Consider the following 18594-nt stretch of genomic DNA (forward strand, 5'->3'; position numbering starts at 1 on the left):
CACAGGAGCCCCCTGTGCAGGCCACGTTGCTCCCAGCAGCAAGCATGGCCACGGCAGGGCAGTCCCATCCTGCCCCATCTCATCCAGCCAGGAAAGATCCGGCCTTTCTTGCTGCGCAGTCGGTGCCCCTCTCTGCACACGGACTCTGCCACTGGTACCACGAGCTCTGCGGGGAAACCCGGCAGGCTTCCCAGACAGGACCAGCGCCCGCAGATTCTGGTGGCACGCGGGACCCCCGGGACGCTCAGTCAGCGTCCTAGGCTAGGCGGTGGAGTTGAAGACCTGCCACCTGAGATCTCCAACTTCACAAAGCCACCAGTGAAAGGGAAGGTCTTCCAGGTGGGCCTCGTTCAAACAGAGGAGAGAAAGCGCTGGCGGGACTACGAGACCAAGAGGCGTTTTTGGCGTATGCTCTCCCCAGCACTTCCCAAAGTGCACAACAAAGCAGGAGCAGCAGCAAGACCATCCCGAGGACCAGCTTTGAGCCTGGAGAGAAAAGCAGTTGGCAAAACTGAAACCTGCCAGCCTTTCAACTCCAGCTTCCGCGAGAAGAGGAGCACAGAGAAATCGGACTTGCTCGCTATGGAAAGGCTGTACCGACAGCTCCTGGTGTCCCTAAAACGATCCACGACTAACAACGATTGCTACAAGCCAGGCAGCGGAAGTGAAGAGCAACCACCTGACAGCTCTTCCTGCACGCTGCCACCAGTGAAAGGGACAAACGAGCATGAGGACATCCTTCCAACAGAGGAGGGGAAATGCTGGTGGAAGAGCAAGACCAAGTCGTCTTCTGAGTATTGTATTGCCTCCCCAGCACTTCCCAGAGTCTAGATGGAAGCTGGAGAAGCTGCAGGACCAACACCAGGACCAGCTTCAAGCCTGCAGAAAAGGAGACAGCAGTACTGAAACCTGCCAGCACCTAAACACTGCTGTCACTGTTATGGATTTATTGTTAACATACCAAGAGAGAACTGAATCTCAGCCCTAAGATCATCGTTTGCATCATACCAATTCAGTTTGAGGGCTTTCAGGTTTTTCAAACGTTAATTTAATAAAAGTCTTCAGAAAACTGCCGTCCTTATTTCTTGACTTTTAGCAATAAGAGCAAGCTCTCTCTACGAACAACAGCTTCAGAGCATGTAAGACTGCACCGGGGAAGGGATCTGAAGCAAAAAGGGCTGACAAAGTGCTCTTCTGGGGGCTTTTTTAAGCCAACAGAAGTGCTTTGCTAGGGGGCTGGTAGCTTGTGGGCGGGCTGCCGAGCTTGCATGGATGCAGCTGGCACTGCCCACCCTGGAGCAGGCTACCAGGCCATAACTAGCCTCTGGGAGGGCAGAAGCTAGCTGCCACCCACAGAGCACACAGGGTGAGCAAACAGTGTTGGTGTGTGCGCCTTGCAGCCTGTAGCCTGTATGGCATGGCATTGAGCCTCTGCCAATGCACAAATGCCTGGCTATGAGACTGGTGCTAGAGGCAGGGCATTGGGTTCTTTGATAGTGGATGGTTTATAAGACACCAGACCTGACAATTAAACTTCTTCGAGTTTAACTTGGCGAGAGGAGTAAAGGACAACAGAAAGGGCTTCTTAAATGCACTGCAGACAAAGCTAACACTAGAGGAAATGTAGGCCCACCAGTGAATTATCTGGATGTCATGGTGACAGAAGGTACAGAGAAGGTGGAGTTACTAAATGCCTTCTTTGTCTCTGTCTATAGTGCTGCAGGCTGGGGGATGGAGGAAGTCCATTCCCCTGAGGCACCAGAGGAATTCAGGACATATAAGGGATTTACCTCAGCTGATGAGGACTGGGTTAAGGACCAATAAAGCTATCTGGACATCCACAAATCCACTGGACAGGACAGAAGCTGGTGCATGATAGGGGATATGATAAATCCACTCACTGTTATGATCTTTCACCCAACTATTTACAAATGAATTTTTTAAATGAATCCCGTTATCTGACTCAATTCTTTCTGGAGTTCCATGTCACCACGGGACTTGTTTCTTGAGATCTAATACAGTGTTTTGGGCAGTACAGGATATATTTCAAGCTACCCATGATTGCTTCCACCACAGTAAGCACGTAAAGCTTACTATTGCGGGTTCGTGGCAAGGTGATATAATCAGCCTACCACACCTCCCCATATTTATACTTTTGCCATTGCTCTTCCCCCCACAGAGGTTTCATCCTCTTGGCTTGTTTAATTCATCACGTTTCACAGTCATGTATAGCCTGTGCAATAGTGGTCATAGTTAAGTTCACCCCTCAGTCTCTAGCCCACTTATATGTTGTATCTCTTCCTTGATGGCTGAAGGTCTCACTGCCCATCAAGAAAGAAATAAATCACTCCTGTGTTGCCAATCCAATTCTATTTGAGCCACCTTAATTTTGGCTGCTCAATCTACCTGATGGTTATTTTTTTGTTCTTCAGTAGCCCGACTCTTGAGCTCATGAGCATCTACATGATGCGCCTTTACAATCATACTCTTTACTTGGGCAGCAATATCTTTCCACAGTTCAGCAGCCCAAATAGGTTTACCCCTTTGATGCCAGTTGTTTTATTCCCACAGCTGTAATCACCCTCTTAAGGGATCTGCCACCATCCATAAGTCATTATGAAGTTTATAAAGCATTGGCCACCTCTCTCATTCAGCAACATCTAGGGCCAGTATGACAGCCTTTACCTCTGCAAACTGGCTTGATTCTCTTTTACCTTTGGTGGCCTCTGCAACTTGTCTTGTGGGGTTCCACACAGCAGATTTCCATCTGCGATGCTTCCTTACAGTACAACGTGATCCATTAGTGAACAGGGCATATTTCTTTTCATTCTCTGGTAATTCGTTGCGTGGTGGGATTTCTTTAGCAAATGATACCTCTTCTCTTGGTGACATTTTGAAGCCAAGAAAACTGGCAAAAAAACTTGACACACCAATGAGATATGTCAAGCAGGTATTCCCTTTATTACAGTGCTGTGTGCCTGAGGGATGAACACTGAACATGCAGTGAGAGAAGCAGCAACTACATATTTAACGGCATAGCATATACATATTCATTACATTCCAAGGACATGGGCAGAATTTCCAAGAAAAAACTAACATCTCTGGTGGTTGTAGGATGCATTCTCACTGTAAACTCAACCTTTGAAGGGGTGGTAATCCAAACTGGTTCCTACTGATGTTACGTTGAGCTGAGGCACCTGTCTTGCCGTTTTCAACAACAGGACATCTATTCTTTCTTATCTTCACATGAAAACAAGATTCATGGACTCCTCCGTATTCTGTTCTTAAGCTAACATTTATGCAAGCCTCCATCCTTCAGTTACTTACTCCAAGTAGCATCAGTGGAATGATGGGTAGAGGGAACCTCTTCTTTAACATCCAGTTCAGCACTGGATGTCAAGGTGCTAAAAGGAGCTGCCTTTCAGTACCAGTTACTTCAGACGCAGACCGAACCCTCTCATATGTGACTAAGATCTCATTTTCAGTTGGTGTGTAGCACTCTTCGGACCCTCTGTATGTTCAACTCTAGAATCCAAGAGATATGCCTCAGTTGTCCCTCTTGGCAGTATTAAAAGTTGAATTTCTTGACAAATATAAAGTCCTTGCAGGAGCTGATATTAAAGGTAGTCAAGTGAAACCCCTCGTGCTTTCTTCCTGTGCACAGACAGGGCAAATGATTGTCTTTGCATTTCTTGAAATGATTTTAACTGAATTTTGAGCCAACTCAGGTCGCCTGAATTTAGACTCAGAAGATCCAGTGGAGGAGAAAATAGCAAGCAGCATTTGTAGACTGAATCAATTAGCATCAAAGAGCCTGATCTTGTAAAATGTTTCATGACTTTGATTTCCATTTAATTTACTATAAGCTGTGATTTTTCAGTGTAATTGGCCCTGTATGTATGAAGGACAATATTACCTTTTAGTAAGAAATTTTCCCATTCTTGTTAGCACTAATGCAATGCTGGAAAGCTGTGCAATGCCATGATACTTAAAAGCTTTATTTTATTCACTACTGGGAAAGCTGAATCTTAGAAATTTATAGAGATTCAAGAACCATGGAAAAAAGAACATTTCAGATGTATAATATATTTTACAAAGTATATATTCTCTGTCTTCTTTCTTCAGGTCAATCTATCAGTACAGATTGCTGTGTCACTAGGTTCAGCCAGTTTAAATGCTGGTCATCAAGAAAAATGCAGGAACAATTGTCCTTGCTGACCTCAAAACTGTGATCAAGCAGGTAACATCAAACCTCTGCTTGTACTGACTTGCTCCAAAATGTTGTTCAGATTCTGAAATGCCTTATGTAACACTGAAGTATTCTCATGTAGGAACCTGTGAACATAAATATTTCATTTAGCATCCCAAGCGTAAAAATGCTATGATTTCCTCTGGTCAAGTAATGTTAATTTGAAAGTCTGAAGGTCAGTTATTAATGGACAGAATATCAAAGAACTTGCTTGGAAAATTGGGTGTGATTATATGCAGGTTTCCTGGAATAATAGGAGCAAATATAGCAACTTAACCAAAATACAGAAAAAAACCCTTCTCTTTTTCAGATATGTCATAAATCTTGCTGGGCACAAAAGATCACTGTAAAGAAAAAAATGTTGTCTTCTACAAGCAAAGCCACTCCTCCCTTAGTACCTGAGTTCAGTCATGATATACAGTAAAATGAACAGTCTTTTCTAAGGACAAGTGATGTACTGAAGTCAGCAACAGAACAACAGGGTGGTATGACAATGGTACGCTTGTTAGGTATTTGTATCCATCACACCTGAGATTTAATTTCTTCAGTTTCAAGAGATATAAGGAATCTCGCTATCACTGAGAATGAAAAATAGAGAATCCCTATCTGGTGGCAGATCCTCAGCAGATATCTGCTATCATAGCACTCCAGCACTCACTGGGGCACATATTCAACTAGAAAATACTTCTCTTTGTTGCTTTCAGTCTTTCTAGTTGGCGACCCTGCACCTGCAGGGGCGTTGAAACTAGATGATCATTGTGGCCCTTTTCAACCCAGGCCATTCTATGATTCTATGATTCTTTTTATGATTATGCTCTCCCTTAAACTGTATTTTAGTGTAAAGCAAGTACTAAAAGTAATAGAGGTGCACTAGAATGTGTATAGCTGATTCTTCAGTATTGCCAAAATGATTATGTATGTCCAGTTCTAAGGCAGCTCAATTACCCAATACACTGGCCGTCACTGCTTTAGTGCTTCCCATCACAGCTGGGATACGATGACTAGGAATGGAGATACAAGGTGTGGTTTTTGGCTACAGCTTTGGGATAGAGGTTAGTTAATATGACATCAATCTACAAGAAGGGCAGGAAGAAGGATCTGGGGAACTACAAGAATATCAATTTGACCTCTCTACAAGGGTGGTTTATAGAGCAGGTCACAGATTATCAGGTGATACACTTCAGGACATTTTTGGTCTCTTTTCTCAGGTGACAAGTGAGGAGACAGTCCCAAGTTTTGCCAGAAGAGATTTAGAATGAATATTTGGAGGGATTTCTTCACAGAAATAGTGGTGAAGCTTTGGAAGAGGCTGCTTGGGTCAATGATAGAATATCCATCCCTGGAGGTATTTAAGAGATGCATGGATGTGGCACAAGTGGATGTGGTTTAGTGATGGGACTCAGTAGATCAGGTTGATAGTAGAACTAGATGATCTTTAAGGCCTCTTCCATGATTGTATGACTCTACAATTCTATGAAAATGCTTCTTTCCAAATTCATATGATACTTCTAACTCTTTGAACAGTATGAGCAGCTGCAGCTTTTCCTGGGTTCCTGACATTTCTGTTGTATCCTCCTTTCTTTAAGTTCTGGGAGATCTACTAACAGAGATATGCTGAGGTTGGATTAAGATTTAGAAAAAAAAAATTATAAAAATACTCGAAAGTGTAGAGCAAAGTATTAACATGGCAGTAATTACCCACCTGAACACATTATTGCCTATTCAATGATCTTTATCCTTTTGAAATTCATACTGGTTCATTATCACATCTCTGTTACCATAACAATCATAAGTATCATAAGCAATATAATTTTAACATGAGTGTAATTCTGTGTCACGAGGAAAAGAAATCAAATTTGAAAAATATCCTTGTGCCATTTGTCATCTTTCTCTTTGTTCTTTGACAGTAGATTCTCTATTTTTCTGCTGCATCATAAATTAGCATTTCCACAGGATGCCATCTATGCAAAAATGATTTCTCCTTACGGTGTGGTATATTATAATAGTTAGTTACACTGTAGCATTCAGGGACTATTAGAAAAGACATATGTCCCTCTTATGTCTAATTCAGTGTCCTACTCTTCAAAAGGTGCCAAAAACCTACTTACTTCACATAGTGAAATTATATGAGCTATGCAGAGCTGAAACAGAAAAAAGAAATGAAGAAATTTGGACAAAACAGAAAACCAAGTGAATCATATAAAGGAAATTGTGCGTCAGGTTTTCTACATAGTCTAAGCAAGCAGAATATGCCTCATTAAAAGCAATTTATAACAATGACATGTATCAAACAAAGCAAGAATAATGAATACAAATATCTCTAAAAAAGTAACAGCATTTGGATCAGAAGACTACATAGTCTATTCTATCAAACATAAAGAATTAATCTGAAAGAAATCGGACGCCAACAAGCTTTTGGTCCGGAAAACAAACAAACAAACAAAAAACAACTATCATGAGCAGGGTGGTACTGCATGAAATACTAGATAACTACTTAGTGTGAGTCAACAAAAACACATTAATAAAAATAACTGTTTCCCAGAAGGTGACAGTGGACTTAATGTAGTGTTCTCTAATTCAACTCACCATCTTTCTGCAATCTTCGTAAAGATTGAAAGCTTTTCATGCTGGAAGGCATGAAAACTCAATCTAGATGTCAAGATATTAAGGGATTACAGAATTAAATAAGTGCCAACTGAAAAATATCAAGTATCACAAAATGCTGCTTCCTTACTCTGGCAACAGAAGGAGGAATCTTTTCTCATAAATACTGGAAAAGGAGGTTACCTAATATTATAGAAACTTGGCTAAATTCTCATTGTTCCAGAAGACATACTTCTTGTTTGACTGCTTAATGGTGCTGAGAACTTGAGTTTTTTTTCCTTAGTCTCTCTAAAATAGTTTTCTTTAGAAGCTTTGTGATTCAATTATATTCACATTTTTTTATTTTCAAAATCATAGGCGAAATATTTTTAACACTGACAAAGCCTGTTTAATATGGTTAGTGTGGGATATGTGATACAGTTCTGCGAAAGCATAGCATGATGGATGGATTCTACACAGCCTTCCCAGCCATCCTGATTTGTATGCAATGATTCTGTCTTCATTCTGAAACTCTTGCATTATGCCAGGGCTTATGATTGTTCTGAGACTCCTGATCCCTAGGAGAGGCATGCAGAAAAATATCTGAAACTGCTACAGTGAGGCAAAGTTGTAAAGAAACAGCTGGAGGGACCAGACATCAACAACAAAACAAGGATAAGACAGTCCCATAGGCCTTAGGCGGATAATTGAATGACATCCTCTGTCCTCAGCATTCTCAAGATCCTACCATTCTTTCTTCCTTGTCTATCACTTTGTCACTGAAGGTAATAACTCTCTTTAATAATACAGAAGAGATGTGTACTTGACTATTACAGTGTTTTCTAAATAACTCTACTTTCAACATTAGTCTACTGCAGCCTGCAAATTACACTGGAAACTGAAACATGTTAGTTGACATGCTCTGTTGAAAAGAAAGAAATCTAGTGGGGTTTTTTGTTTGATTATTAGTTTTTCGGGAGGCTTTTTTATGGGGGAGGGAGTTGTTTTTGTTTGGTTTTGGAATTGATTTTACAGTGTTTGTTTCAGAAAGTGATCTGTATAGGTGCCCAATAAATGAAATTGTTTAAATTTTAAAAGCAATTATCAAATTACTGTTCTGTATTGTATGTATTAGTTCATTGATAATAGATTTCCATGTGATACTTCTTTATTGCTTTTTTGATGAAAGAAATTTAGCCAGTTGCTTTTTTAATTGTGACTTGATTGTATTCCAGTTTTTACAATAGACTTTCATAAGGTGAAATTAAACACAATTTTCTCTCTTCAGTATCACATGCCCTGAAAATGTGCATCTAACCGGTTCAGCAAGCCTGCTGCTTGTGCATTCAATCAAGAAGCTGAAAGCAGCACAGTAGAAAAATTATGATTTTGGGAGGCTATGTTTATTAGAACTGTATGCTGTAGAAAATAACCAGGCATATAGGCAAAGAATAATGGTTCAATCACAAAACAAGCCAGTAAAAACCCTCTCTTTTCAAGGCACTTTGCTGGGGGAAAAAAAAAAAACAAAAAAACAAAAGGCACTGTTAGCTTGTCTTCCAGATGAGTCTAAAATTCAGCTGTTTGGAAAAAAGCAAAGGCTAGCTTCAAAGAGACTGCAGATAGTTGCATAGATACATGTATATTCTGACCAAAATTGTCTGGTAACAATATTGAAATTGCAAAGCAGATTATCTCAGAAGTTAAACAATGACATAAATAAGGTTTCTTGTAGAAGCCTGTGTATGTATTATTTAAAAGGTTTTCCTATAGGACCCTGCCTCATGAGCCTTCTCTTCAGAGGATCAAGCAGGGATTCACATAGGCAGCACAGTGCGCTCAAACACTTAAAAGAAAAGATTAGCAAGTATCTGCAAAAGGTTGTTATCTTCTGTGTGGGTCACCATGCTGAGAGGGATAGAAAAATGCATTTGGTAGTATGGCAGCAATATCCAGCCGCGTGATCAAAGAGCTGCTCAGCCTCCAAAGGAGAGTGCTTCTGAGCTATTCTCGTCTTGTTTTTTAGCTTCTCTTTATTCCTCTCCCTTGGCTCTTCTGTTTTTTTTCCCATTCTGCTGCTGCTTCTCCTTTCCCTTATAATTTTCTCACCTATCCCTTCCCATCTTCTCTGCATCCATTCAATTAAAATTGTTTTCTTCATTTCTTCCTGGCTACTTAGAGCCAGACTTTACACGTGAAGTCAGTTACAGAAACAAGAACCCCAGCAATGCCCAAAAGACATGAGCAATGGTGGACACAGGAATATGCTCTGAAACAGGCTGCAGCATGCCCATACATTCAGGACAGGGCCTTAACTCAGGAGGCAACTAGGATCAGGCTGAATCCAGAGCATATTCAGCAAACAGAAACTGTGCATTCAAACAATTCATGCATAATTAAATTCATAGTATTTAAAAATCTTACAGCTTGTTCAAATTGGAAAAAGTTTCTATAAGACTGGCAAAAAAATAATGTTCTTACTACCTCAGAAATTGCCTTGTTAAATATCAGATTCTTGCTCCATAGCATAGAGACCTAATGAAATACACTTAAGATGATATTTAATGAGAAAAATAGTATTGGTGTTGTCCTCTGAAAATATCTGAACTATTTTAGCTGAAAACCCTAAAAGGCTCTTTAGTAGAGGGCAGTGGTCATGGCCCTAAGCAGCTGGTGTTCAAGGAGCATCTGGACAATGCTCTCAGATGTCTGGTCTGATTTTGGGGTTCCTATGTGGACGCAGGAGTTGGACTCAATGATCCTTATGGGTCCCTTCTCAGCCAGGATACTCTGTGATTCTATGAAAATAAAACGTATATAAACCAGCCTACCCATAAGGCAAACACAGATATTTAGTTTTACCATATTTTAAGCAGCCAGGAGTACTAAGCCAGAAATTACTGAGAAACTTTAATCGTCAGCAAGCTTATAACATTGTCAATAATGTTGCAGATGAAGGTGGTCCTTTACTGACAAATCCAAAAATTACAGAAGCTCAATCTACAGTATCTGTCTGTCCTGCAGATTATGCAAGACAATGCCTACCCTCTCACCAATAAAAAATATCATTCTATGTTACCTAAGCTGTTTTTAAATACTGATCGATTGCGATCCTTCCTGCTGTTGATGGTAACTTGGCAATTAAACTCTGACATTTCCCAGTCTCTAGCATAAAAAGTTGTGGTTGGGCTTTGCATGCTCAAAATGAAAAAACACTGCAAATGGTAAAATATTGCTGTATCTTTAAATTGTGTACTATATTTGCAGACAACACTCATTTTGTGATAAGCATCAAAAAGATGTTATGTTTTTCTCACAGAGTTGCCTCATTAATAAGAAAGATATGAGTATTACTCAACAACATGAAAAATATGCTTTGGTTCCTACAAGCAGCTGGGATATCCAAGCAGAGGTCAGTAACACGTGTTATGGTTTTGATTAGCAATGGTCTCATAGCTCTGATCAATAAACTAATTGAGCTATGTTAAATTGGTCCTCTGGGCTTTTACTTTGATTAGAAAAAATTCAGGCTCAAATTTGGAATAAACATGTTGAGGAAACAGGAAAGATGATGTCTCCTCTGTGAGTAGCCCAGATATAATAAACATCTTCTCTCTCATCTCCCCTCACAGTTCATTCTAGAAGGATAAAGACAGTTTCTTTTCAGAGTTTCAACTGTCTTGATGTTCCTCAAGATCTTACATTCTGGCAGAATACCTCTCTTTCTACCCAGCAACAAACAGTTTTACATGCTGCTCTAGTCTCATTGCTGTTAGTCAACTGCTTTTCCCTGTTCAATCTTTCAATGACTTCACAAAGTTTGTTTTCTCACAGTGTCATATATTTCACTTTCATTTAAGAGCTTTTAAAAAACCTCAGTCCGCTGTTGCTTTCACTGTGCATTACTGTGTGTGTAAACTTTGAATGTGAGGATCAATATTTCTTGCATTTTAATAGAAAGGACTATGGGAGACAATCATGTACATAAAATACATGCATGTACTTCATGTACTTTTTCTTTTTTTTTTTTTTTTTTACTGTTGGCTTTCGGTAACATTGAGCTATACCAGCACTGCATTTAGAAGATTTTAGAGGAGTTTCTGCTCCAGGACTGAGGGGACCTTATCCCTTCTGCTTCTTCACTGTTGACTTAACAGTGTCTTGAGAGGTTTATTTCAAAACAAATTTCAGCAGGCATGCACAGATTGTAAACCTTCAGTAACATTAGAAGTAAATGCAACAACTTTAAATGTGCCTCTCAGGGAAGGAATTGCTATATGCAAGGTTGCACCTTCAGTTCAGCATCTGTCTAGGTCTTTTTTTCATCCCACATATAGATTCTGCTTACATTATCACTTCTCATAACTATGCAGACAGAGTTTCTCTGGAGATACATAGTCCTGTGTACACCACTGAAAAGCTCCCTTGAGAACTCTGCTAGGCAGAAGTGTTAGGATCTGGCTTTGCACTTCCTTCCGTTTGGTTTCCACTCATTAGTTTGTGTGGGGAAAGACTTCTGCATTTTTGCATCAGTTATACGTACATTTTTATTCCAACAAAATTTGTGCCATAGCACAACAAAGAGATAGGGTCAGATCCTTCTTAAACAATCAGAAATTGATCAGGATTAAAATTACAGTTTAGGAAGTGCTCCATTATGATTTACTCTATTAACATCAGGAAGTTTTCTTCTTATCATTAGCAACACTTTTAAAATATGTTAATTTTAATGATTATTATGCTATACTAAACTTTTAATGCTTTAATGCATTATAATGCTTTTAATGCATCATAATGACGGGAGACATATGTTGTACTGCTGCAAATTGCACAAACCCAAGTGTATGATAAGGTCATTAATGTTTAGTGATACTAAACATTAGGGACAGCAAATCTCTTTGTGTTTTCAAGGGTTGCTAACATTTGCTGATAAAAAATAAACTAATAAAATAAATAACATAAAGATAAAATAGAATGCTTATGTTCCCTTATAGTAAGAACAGTTCTTCAAATTGTAAATTTGTTTTTGAAAAGGTGTCAGATCTTCTGCACTTTGTACACTTATGTCATGAATGTGACCTTTTATGGTCACAGCTGGGAGGTAAAACTATTTTAGTGACCATATTTTTCCTCCCAGTTGTGTTTTTCAGGTGAGATATATGCACTGTTTAGTAATTGCACCATAGCATTTACTGTCCTGCTCACACTCAGTGTTTCTTTCACTAAAGAGTTAATCAGAGCTTTTGTCAAACAGCATTACCACATTTCCCAACGACAAATAGTAGTCTTTAATCTGCTTTTAGAAGTGATTTAAATCTACCCTAACTGAAACTCTGACTAGCTAAAGTGCCGAGATTGGAAGGCCTTGAGTTATGCCCTGGCAAACGCACATTCACCATGAATTGAGGACACAGGAAAAAAAAAAAAAAATCAATTAGCTTCCATTACTTCTCCAGAAACCATCCATAGTTCTTGCAAAGAACAGATGATCTGTAATTGACCCAATTGATGGGAAGGGGCTCACAGGATATTTAACAGGAGGAAAAAAAAAAAAACAAAAAACAAAAAACAAAAAACAAAACATTGGAATTGACTATCGAGACACGTGAGCGGAAGCAGAAGCAATGAGAACATGGAAAAAAAAATTGCTGAGGAAATATTTAAACTTGCGGTAAGCGAAAGTGGGTGTGTGCCACTCACAATATTGTGACTGGATTTTTCAGCTACGCTTTTGGTATGCAAGCATTTAGCAAGTATTTGCCAACAGTTAGACTTGTTGAGCATCTGGCAGCAGCTGATTAAAATGACTAAAGACCAGCAATCTTAAAGTCAAAGTAGCATGTAACTGCCAAGTAGGACACAAGATTTAGGAGTGTATTAACACAACAAAGAAACACGGTGCGTCTTTGCCTACACGAGCTCAGACAGCCCGCCCATTGCTCTAGTGTGATCTGGCTTGCTTCTTCCCCTGGGCTGAGAGCAAGGATGCTGGCTGGAGGCAGCAGCCAGGGAGGATTCAACTGCGTTTTTGCCATCTTCTTAGTAAGGCCAAAAACTTGTGGCTTAAATGCTGACCACCTATGCCGTCAGCAATCGAAAGAGCAAATGTAATCAACTTTGATGGTCTTCTCTGGGTAACTGCATTTCACCTTTCCTGCCACTTCATTTCTTTTTAATTTTAGTTTTAATAATTTCCTGGGCTTCAGGAAAGTTATTACCAAACAGATAACAATTCAGACAGATGATATTTACAAAAAATAATACACAGCTCCTTCCATTTTCACATTAGATAAATCATCAGACACTTCCTCGAGCAGAACAGTTGATCATATAAAACAAACTGCTGTCTTACGCAATACCTACACTAGCTCTACCTAGACAAATCAAGTTCATCTGTCAGCACACATAACATTAACGACTTGTAAGTCATCAGATTTGCTGTACTACCCTTAGAGCAGTAACAACATAAGATCTTGAGCATGTTAAAAAATGTATTTTCTTTCTTTCTTTATTTCTTTCTTTATTTCTTTACCCATAAATCTCATTAGATCTCATTTCAATATTGTAAAATTGAAGCATCCTACCTTTCAATTATTTATTAAACATTGAAATCAACTGATAACTACTGTATCAATTAATTTCTTAGTAGAATGAATATAGAGTAATTATTAGGGGGATGCAAATACATTTGGACAACTTGAATAACAATATGGTGAAAACATTTCAATTGTTTAATATCTTTTACTTAAAAAAATCATGCCATGTTTTCTTAAGGAACATGATGTTTCAGCTTTGATATAGGGGGTAATTTCTTCCATAAATTTAGGATTAGGATCAATCTCCATTCTTACGTTTAGTAAGTCTGTAATCAAAACCTTTGTACTGCTCTGCTTATTAGTCAAGCCATATTCGTACTCTTGTACATATGTTCTTTATTAATGCATCTAAACATTTCCCCTAAAAGGCCGGTAATGAAAAAACCATTCAAATAAATCAAGCAGCAGAACTCTATGCTAACAATAATAATCAGTACCTGAATTTCCCTCAGGAAGAAATTCAGTCTATAAAGTGATTTGATTTGGGAAGCATTTGTGCAACGGGCATTCTTGTTCCTTCAAACCAATGGCAGGGAGTCTGAAGCATACTGTTAACACCCTTTTGAGTATATGTGACTACAGTTTCAATCTATCGAAATTCCTGCTGTGTTGCTTTGTATTTAATCACAATCTTTATTGGCATTTATTCATTGTAGCCATATTTTATTCATTTATTCACTTAAATGTTTATACCAAACAGAATATATATAACTGCAGCAACATTTTTTATGAGCAACAAATAAAAATTAAGCCTGCTTGTGTTGCATGTGCGTATCTATTCAACAGATGCCCTGTTATTGTTTGATGGATGTCTGTGCCAGAAATGAGCTAGAAGCATGTTCTGTTTTCCTGAGAAATAATTGGTCCTTAAAAGATTTTCAGTTTTCTGTTTATCAGATACGCACACACATCTGCATGTATAAACTCATTTTAGAGTTAAACATGTCATTTTTATTTGCCACATTCAGGATCCCGATTAAAAGGAAGCATGATGGTCAGACTGTCTGACTAGAAGTCAGACTATTTTCACTGCTGTCAGTCATATCAACACAGTAGTGCCAGTGTGTGCTGACTGGGAGTACAGATGGCGTTTCTAGTATTTCTGTCAAAAACTTAATTCTTAATTCTAACTTACTTTTATTTTTTTCTATGCCAGTCTAGGATTTAGGTTTCCATTTTTTGCCAGGGAAGAGAAAAAGTTTTTGAGTCAGCACTTGTATTTATTTGGTTTTATTAAATTCTGCATTTGAATTCCTAGGCTTAAGCTTTCGACATGGAAATAAGCCACTAAACGCTACCTCATGGGTCAGTTTCAAAAGTAAGTTCTCTCAAAGAATCAGAGGTCACAGATATATTGTCTCATTTTGAAAATACATGTACATGAGCTGTTAAAGCGATGCTTGTTCTCAAGTGAAAGGGGCTTGGTAAAGTATTACTAGTATTACTAAACACTCCAAAAAGCCATGACTGGTTTCATTAACAGCAGAACACCTTTTGTTCTTCTAGTCTGTGTTTCAAACTAGCCACTGGAGAGAGAACACACTACATCTGCAGTAATGAGGACCATGAATCACTTCCCTGAACTCATCTCCAGAGCCTTTTCTCTTGCCTCTGTCTGCTCGAAGGGAATCTGGGGATTGCTTCTGACCCCTCATCAGAGCAGAGGTGGTAGAGGTGCAGCCTTTATCTCAAGTTTTACATACTGAATTTAATAGAGCATTTTTGACCAGAAGAAAAAATTTAAAAATCAAGAATCAGGAACAGGCTTTTTTGGTCAACAGCTGCCTCTTCAGGCACTTAATTGCAAAATTGCCTCATGGGAGTCACTTAAAGGCCCTCTTTTCTGTCAGAAAAATCCATATGGCATTCTGTTACTTAATTCTTGATAGCAATGAACAGTTCAGTTCTCTGTCTGTTTACTTTGTAAAATGCAGTGGAACACACAAACACCTTTACTCTTAGCTGTGGGGTTCTGATCTAGGGCATATACCCTAATCACATGGTATAAACCCACAGGAAGAGATATCCCTGACCATCTGAAAATCCAAATATTCACTTTACATTGACCTTGGGCTAGAGACTGTACGCATGAATTAGTACACAGTAAATTTGAGCACTGGCCTGGAATAAATATTTAAAGGATTTATATGAGTAAGAGTGACATACTCACCATAGACTAATAATAGTACGTCACATCATATTCTATGGTTTGATAGCAAAGTTGGGACAGCAAATGGAGAAAGAAATTTGGTGTGCCCTATGGGTATTTTAATCCTTTACAAATTTAAAAAAAAAAAAAAAAAAAGGGCTGAAGTTACCTGGTTTAAATACCTTCGATACCTAGACCCGAAAATAATTTGAGTGGACAAAGGTGTGTATAACCAGCTTGGACGTAGGCATCTCTATCTCACAAGGAAGAGGGCCGTAAGCCAATTTCTTTCTTTCTTTCTACAACTTCTTCTAATTGCCCTAGCAGTTCTGTATCCTGTGTTTGTGAATCCTGTTGTGGCACTTTCCTAGTCATTAAACTGTTTCTTTGATCACTGTATGGGAAATGTACTTACTTTATCCATGGCTGGAGATGCTACTAAGTAGAGCTGAAAAGGTGGTATGGCACACTGCTTCACAGAGCCAAAATTCCCAATGTGAGTCTCAATTCTCTGAGATTTTGGTGAAGGGGGAAAAACAGCTCCTCAAAATAGTATTTCATGCAGCAATTTCAGACTTACAGAACTGTTAGAATTATAAATATTCAAAGTAATGGTGTTAAGAACTTAAGTGGCAACTAACAGAATAAGTTACAGACTCATATTTTAGGGCCACTAGGGACCATTCAGCTCATCTAGTCTGACCTGCTGCCTAGGACAGGCCAAATAATTTCATCTAATAATTCCTTTAGTAAAAGGAAGTCTTATTGCACCTGCACTGCAAATTAGCTCTACTGAGTCCTTTACTTTCTAATTGAAGTAGAATCTAGCAGTTACAAAGACATTCAATTTTTGTCTAAAGACTTTAAGTTTGTATAAACCTTTCTTCAAATACAAAGAAAAACCAGCCAGCACTCAAGAAAAATTCAAAGAAAACCATTTCTTCATATTGCTTCTTATTGGAAGTCAAAGAAACAGTAAACATGGCACTTTTCTGAGTTATAAAATACAGACTTGCATAGAAAGCTATGAGTCCAGTGTCAACAAAAGATGTACTTCCTTGTTTATTTCCTTAATTCTTCTATATATCACTGAGGTTTTAAGTAGGCTAGTTCTGGAGGCTAAAAGGGTTTTCCTACTGATTTCAGTCAATCAATGAAACATTAGAAATGTTTCAAAACCACTGAAACTAATAGAAATCTTTCATTGTCTTAAACATACTTTGGAACCAACTCAATGCCTACAACGTTCTCTAAAATATAGACCTACACAATAGTCTGTAGAGATGTAGCCTTTATGACTGATTTCATACTTAGCAATAATTAAGTATCAACCCTAAGCTGCATCTTGGAACTCAATTTACATCTTACAAAAATAAGAGAGAAAAAATAAATTTTAGTACATGGTACATAACTGCAAAAAGATCTCTCTTTCTGGTGTTGTTAACACAGAAGAAAATTATCAAAAGAAAACTCTACAACAATCTAGTACTGATCATACAATTGATCAAAATCATTTTGTGAATACAAATATGGGACACGTATATTATCCATATATTATCTTTATCTGAACTAATAATGGAGCACCTTTTACATTAGCACTTCAGTATCTCTCAGTAGATACACTGGATGTGTCTGTCACAAAGAGGCAGTTCCATGAATGCTGTGGAGGAGAATTTGGTCTATCAAAAAGATATTATGTGAGCTTTTATGTCCAAAAGATCAAAAAAAACTGACAGAGAAAATTGCTGAGGTCATTTAACTCTCTCCTAAAATTCATTCCAAGAAGCTAAGAATAAATGGAGTATCAGAAGATTGGAGATAGCCTAGCAAAGTCTGAGTACATGCAATAAACTGTTGATCCATTAGTTATCAAAGCTTAAAGCTCAAATCTCAACATATTGCACCTGTGTGCAGCCTTCCTCATCAATGGTTTGTAGTAGGATAGAGAGAAAATTCTATTGAGTGACTCTTTTCCATCACCCTAGCTTCAGTCCAGCATAAATAACTCAATACATAAAGAAAAATAACCGGTATTGGGCACAGGGCCATCTATCACTGATTATTTCTTGTATAGGGTGGTTTAGGAACCAAGTTACCAATAGACAGATCTCATTTTTGGAATCACTAATCAGTGAAAATTTCACCCATTCCAACAACTTCTCCATCAGTAGCTTTGCATATGTCATAATTAGTGATGGTAGCTCAAAGGCTGTCATGTAGGATATTTACAGTAATTTCAAATCAAGCAAATTTGCATGCCTATATCCCAGGTTTGGAGACACCCAAACAGTAGGAAATGCTATGGGGAGAGCATAACATCTTAGATGAGCTTGAAAATATTTAAGCCTGGTGATATTTTGTATCAGAATGCTTTATGGTTTCACAGTTTAGTAGAATACAGCAGATCTAATTGTTTCAGTGTGGAGTAATGCAGTTGGAAGTAAGATGAACCTTCATTTAATTTACTTACTGTTCTGTAGTAAAATTATGGCTTTCTTTTGAGATAAGGAATTCAATTGGTAACTGAAAACAATACAATGAGCACAAGTATCCAGAGGAGAACTCATAAAAAATAAATAATGTTAGATGAATTTGTATAGCAGACTACTTCCACACAAACACCTTGGCATGTTTTAATGATGCCACTGTCATCAGCCAGGAGTCTAGCCTGTTTTCTTTAGGGTTTCATTTGTGGGATGAATATTTTTTGCTAAAATGTGTTAAATTAAGAGAAGAAAATGTTATCTTTAATCTTTAAAAAAATCAGACAGAAAGAAAAACCTCAAGCAACAATAGCAGCAAACAGCAAAAAATACCAGAGTTTTCTCTGACCCCTTTTATGTGTAAGTTAAAAAGAGGTTAATGAAATAGTCATCTCAGACTTTCAAATCTTTTGTGCTCAGTTTTGCAACGTATTCCTAAGTACTGAAATATCAAAACATCACTTTACAGTTACACATCTAATATAAGTTATGCATAAAATATACTTACTTTTAAACATTTCTGTACAGCATCTG

Source organism: Tympanuchus pallidicinctus, unplaced genomic scaffold (genome assembly GCF_026119805.1).
Source record: "Tympanuchus pallidicinctus isolate F22 unplaced genomic scaffold, pur_lepc_1.0 scaffold1, whole genome shotgun sequence".
NCBI lineage: Eukaryota > Metazoa > Chordata > Aves > Galliformes > Phasianidae > Tympanuchus > Tympanuchus pallidicinctus.